This window comes from Apium graveolens, chromosome 7 (assembly GCF_009905375.1).
Source record: "Apium graveolens cultivar Ventura chromosome 7, ASM990537v1, whole genome shotgun sequence".
NCBI lineage: Eukaryota > Viridiplantae > Streptophyta > Magnoliopsida > Apiales > Apiaceae > Apium > Apium graveolens.
The window spans coordinates 9,776,944-9,783,008 of record NC_133653.1 but is presented as its reverse complement, the minus strand read 5'-3'; positions in this window follow the sequence as shown (position 1 = coordinate 9,783,008).

The window sequence follows — 6,065 nt, the reverse complement described above, 5'->3', positions numbered from 1 at the left end:
ACAGAAATCAAAATCACTTGAAATCAATAGATTGATTCTCAGATTTAAGAACACCCCCAAAATGTGTTCTTGGATTTTTTTTTATTTTCTGAATTTTTGTTAAAAAATGAATCAAATAAATTCTTGTAGCTATTTATATTATCTGAAAAATAAATACCCCAAAATTAATTTAGGGTGTTTTTATTCCCATAATTAAAATAATTAGGCCAAAAAATAATAATTACGGGGACTAATTTTAAAAGCAATAAAATATAAAATTTATATCAAAATTCCCCAAAAATTATGAATAATCTAAAAATATAAAAATACAGGGTATTTGAAATACGAATGATTCTATAAAAATAAAAACGTAGATTTTGTGGGCTTTGACGTCCCGGTGGGGTCTGTTAGATATATTTGAGATGTCATGTCTAATGTGTTTCATGTTTAGTTTTCAGATCTTAACAAATCCATAGTCGATATGAAACTATTAGAGTTCCCACACTGAAACCATCTGAATATCCCATATGGAAGGTGAGGATGTCTATGTTTCTGGAAGCTACTGATCCAGAATACCTTGACAGAATCAATGAAGGACCACACAAGCCAACCAAACTCTTTGTTGTAGTTGCAGGTGAACCAGTAAAGTCTGTACCAAAGGAGAAGAGTGATTACACTGCTGAAGATATCTCATCAATTGCTAAGGATGCTAAGGTACGACACTTGTTGCATAGTGCCGTTGATAATGTAATGTCAAACAGGGTAATTAACTGCAAGACCGCAAAGGAGATATGGATGCCTTGGAAACAAGATGCTAGGGAACTGATTCAATTAAGAAGAACAGGAAGACTATACTCACTCAAGAGTATGAACACTTTGACGAGTCATTAACTGGTTTATATGACAGATTTGTCAAACTCTTGAATGATTTGTCACTAGTTGACAAGGAATATGATCTTGAAGATTCAAATCTTAAATTCCTATTAGCTCTTCCTGAATGTTGGGATTTGAAGGCCACCACTATAAGAGACAACTATACTCTTAAAGAAACAACTCTTGATGAAATTTATGGGATGCTCAAGACTCATGAACTTGAGATGGAACAAAGAAGCAAGAGGAATGGAAGAAAGTCAAGGACAGTTGCTCTTAAGGCTGAGGAAGAATCCCCCAAAGCAGCTACTTCAAGGAAAAGCAAGGGAAAATCTCTCATCACAAAGTCCGATACTGAATCATCAAGTTCTGATACTAGTGATGACTCAAAAACTGAAAGCTTACCTGAGATGGATCCTGATGAAGAGATGATGAAGCTGTGTGCTCTTATGGTCAAAGGAATCACAAGGATTGCATACAGGAAATTCAGAAAGGGAAAGAAGTCTTTAAGGAAAGGTGCAAGTTCTGATAAGAAGAGTTTCATAAAATTTGAAGGCAAAGGAGGAAAGTCTGACAGAGGAGATTATACAAATGTCAAATGCTACAACTGTGGTGAGAAAGGCCACATATCTCCTGATTGTAAGAAAGTGAGAAGTGACAAAGGCAAGGCTCTTGTCACAAAGAAGAAAAGATGGACAGACACTTCAGATTCTGAAAGTGAGGTGAACTATGCCTTGATGGCAAATGTTGATAGCAGTCCTGATGCTGTTGAGTTAAAGGTACCTCAAACTACTTATGCCTTTCATACTGATGATATTAATGAGTTGAGAAGATATCTTAAAACCATGTTCATTAGTTATAGAGATCAAACTTTAACATGTGAAAGATTAACTTCTGAAAATATTTCTTATAAGAAGAGGAATAATTATTTAGAAAAAGAGTAAGTCATGTTCCATCAAACTCAGAAAGATAGAGATGATGCCTTTTATGTTAGGGATGAAGTACTTAAAATGAATGAATCTCTAAAAACTGAGTTAGAAAAGGAAACAGAGATTATCAGGACTTGGACTAACTCTGGTAAAGCAACTCAGGATATTCTTAGTAGTGGAAACTGGAAAGAGGGCTTAGGTTATGGAGAGGATAAGAATGATAAGGGAACTGTAGAAACTGAGCCTATAGTTGTTAAACAAAAACCAAAGGTAAATCCTGTTAAGTTTGTAACTGCAAAGTCTGATATTGAGAAATGAGAAGTTAAAGAGAAATTAACTTCTGACAAACCTAAATAGGGTAAGCCAACTGAAGTAAACACAGACTTAATGCCAAAGAAGTAGCTTAAGCATAAGGTGAAAGATGTTAAGAATGTAAACAAGGTAAAGTCACCTAGGAAAAATAGGAATGGAAATGAAGGTGTGAATAAAAGTAATGATTATAAGCCTGTTCCTAATGATCCTAGAAAGAAATGTTATAACTGTGGCAATTATAACCATCTGGCTTCTTTTTGCAGGAAAAATAAGAACATAAACTCCTTACCTTCAAAGTCAGGAGTTAAGAGTCAGTCTGTTAGATATAGGCCACAAAATCCTTGTTTTCATTATGGTAGTTTATGGCATTCCATTTATACATGTAAGGAATATCATAGTTTGTACTATGATTGTTATCAAATAAAACCTTTTTTAAAGAAAGTTAGCATTATTCCTTCTAGTGTAAGTTCTGATGCAAAGTCTGATACTGTAAATGCTGATAAGAAAACTGTTAACATAAATTTTGATGCTAAATCCGCTGCAAATGTTAACAAAATTAATAAGGCCAAAGGATCCAAGCAAGTTTGGGTCCTTAAAACTAATCATTAGTGGTCTTTGTGATTGCAGGGCAACAGGAAGAACATCCTAGTTCTTGATAGTGGATGTTCAGGACATATGACTGGAAATAAAGCCCTGCTATCAGACTTTGTGGAGAAAGCTGGCCCAGGTGTTTCTTATGGAGATGGCAACATGGGAAAAACTCTGGTATATGGCAATATCAATCTGGGGAATGTCATCATTGAAAAACTAGCTCTGGTCTCAGGACTTAAACACAATCTGCTCAGTGTTAGTCAAATCTTTGACAGAGGTTATCATGTGGATTTCTTCGAAGAACACTGTGAAATTATAAGCAAATCTACAGGAAAAGTTGTTCTGAAAGGATACAGGCATGGTAACATTTATGAAGCCAAGCTTTCAACAAGTACTGATGGTTCTGCAATCTGTCTGTTAAGTAGAGCATCAATTGAAGAAAGCTGGAATTGGCACAAGAAACTCTCTCATTTAAATTTTAACCATATAAATGAACTAGTCAAGAAAGATCTTGTGAGAGGTTTGCCAAAATCAGTATTTGCTCCTGATGGCCTTTGTGATTCCTGTCAAAAGGCAAAACAAAGAAAATCTTCATTCAAGAGCAAGACTGAATCTTTAATTCTTGAGCCTTATCACCTACTACATGTTGATCTATTTGGTCCAGTGAATGTCATGTCTATTGCAAATAAGAAATATGCTATGGTCATAGTGGATGAGTTCACCAGATACACATGGGTGTATTTCTTGTACACAAAAAGTGAAACTGCATCTATTTTGATTGATCATGTCAAGCAACTGGATAAATTGGTCAAAGATTCTGTGAAGATCATAAGAAGTGATAATGGCACTGAGTTCAAGAATTTGATCATGGAAGAGTTCTGCAAAGACCATGGAATAAAGCAGGAATTTTATGCTCCTGGAACTCCACAATAAAATGGAATTGTTGAAAGAAAGAATAAAACTCTTATTGAAGCTGCACGAACTATGCTTGATGAAGTAAAGTTACCAACCTACTTTTGGGCTGAAGCTGTGCAGACTGCTTATTTTACTCAGAATTCAACACTCATTAACAAGCATGGGAAAACACCATATGAGATGGTGAAGAAAACGAAGCCAAATTTGAAGTATTTTCATGTATTTGGATGCAAGTGTTTTGTTCTTAAGACTCATCCTGAATAGCTATCTAAATTTGATCTAAAAGCTGATGAAGGAATTTTTGTTAGATATCCACTTTCCACAAAAGACTTCAGAGTCTACAATTTAAGAACAAGGGTTATCATGGAATCTATCAATGTCTCTTTTGATGATAAGAAAATTACAGGACTTGAAGATTTCAATGATCATGATCAACTGAGATTTGAGAATGAAGTTTTGAATTCTGATACTGTAAATCCTGACAATCTAAATCCTGAAAGTCTAAATCCTGACAGTCTAAATCCTGATACTACAAACTCTGATGGATTAAACTCTGATATTATTGAAACTGTGGTGACTACGCCAAAGGAAGTTGCACCTGTGCAGGGGGGGCATACTGAAGATACAACCACATTTCAAGTAGAGTCAGAACCTACAACATGCTCTTCAAGTTCTGATTCATCAAGTTCTGATGGGCCAAGTTCTGATAATTCTGGAAACTCAAATGCTGATATTTCTGGAAACTCAAATTCTGAAAGATCCAACTCAGGGAGCATAATTTCAGGGGGAGTATCAGAAAATGTTGATGAAGACAGCATGGATCATGGGGGAGCATCCAGTTGTAGAGAAAATCTTCCATCTGCAAGGAAGTGGACTAAAGCACATACACCTGACTTAATTATTGGAAATCCTGATACAGGTGTCAGAACTAGAACAGCTACATCAAATGAATGTCTTTATCACTCTTTTCTCTCTCAGACTGAACCAAAGAAAGTGGAAGAAGCTCTTCAAGATGCTGATTGGGTGCAATCAATGCAGGAAGAGTTAAATGAATTTGAAAGAAACAAAGTCTGGACCCTAGTGCCAAGACCAAATAGCAGATATGTTGTTGGTACAAAGTGGGTGTTCAGAAACAAAACTGATAGTGATGGCATAATTACAAGGAATAAAGCAAGGCTAGTTGCAAAAGGATATTCTCAACATGAGGGAATTGATTATAGGGCAACATTTGCACCAGTTGCTAGATTGGAAGCCATAAGGATATTTTTGGCTTATGCTGCTCAAAAGAAGTTTACAGTCTTTCAAATGGATGTGAAAAGTGCTTTTCTCAATGGAGAATTGGAAGAGGAAGTATATGTTGAACAACCTCCAGGTTTTGTAGACTCAAAATTTCCTAATCATGTCTACAGGCTTGATAAAGCACTTTATGGCCTTAAGCAAGCTCCAAGAGCATGGTATGAGACTTTAGCTCAGTTTCTTCTGGAAAGTGGATTTAACAGAGGGACTATTGATAAAACATTGTTTTATCTCAACCATGGAAAGGACTTACTCTTGGTGCAGATATATGTTGATGATATCATTTTTGGTTCTACAAATGACAAACTTTGTAAAAGGTTTGCCAAGCTCATGTAGTCAAGATATCAAATGAGTATGATGGGGGAACTTAGCTATTTTCTAGGCCTTCAAGTCAAGCAGAATGAAGAAGGCACTTTTATTTGTCAATCTAAGTACACCAGAAACTTGCTGAAGAAATTTAGAATGCATAATTGTTCAAGTGCATCCACTCCCATGGCCACTGCAACAAAATTGGATAAGGATACTGGTACATCAGTAGATATTACTGATTACAGAGGTATGATTGGCTCATTACTCTATCTAACTGCAAGTAGACCTGATATCATGTATGTTACCTGTCTTTGTGCAAGATTTCAAGCAGATCCAAGAGAACCTCACTTAACAGCTGTGAAAAGAATTTTTAAGTACCTTAAGGGTACATCTGATCTGGGATTGTGGTATCCTAGAGAATCAGACTTTAAGCTAATAGGTTACTCAGATGCAGATTTTGCAGGTTGCAAAATTGACAGGAAAAGCACAAGTGGAAGCTGCCAATTTCTTGGAGGCAGATTGGTTTCTTGGTTTAGCAAGAAACAGAAGTTAATTTCCACATCAACTGTAGAAGCAGAGTACATTGCTGCAGGAAGCTGTTGTGCACAGATTCTTTGGATGAAAAATCAGTTACTGGATTATGGGTTAGAATTTTCTAAAATTCCTATTTACTGTGATAATCAAAGTGCTATTGCTATGACAGGTAATCCAGTTCAACACTCAATGACAAAGCACATCAGTATTAGGTACCACTTCATAAGGGAACATGTGGATGAAGGTACAGTGGAATTGCATTTTGTTCCAACAAATCAACAACTAGCAGATATCTTCACAAAACCACTGTGTGAAGCTACTTTTACAAGA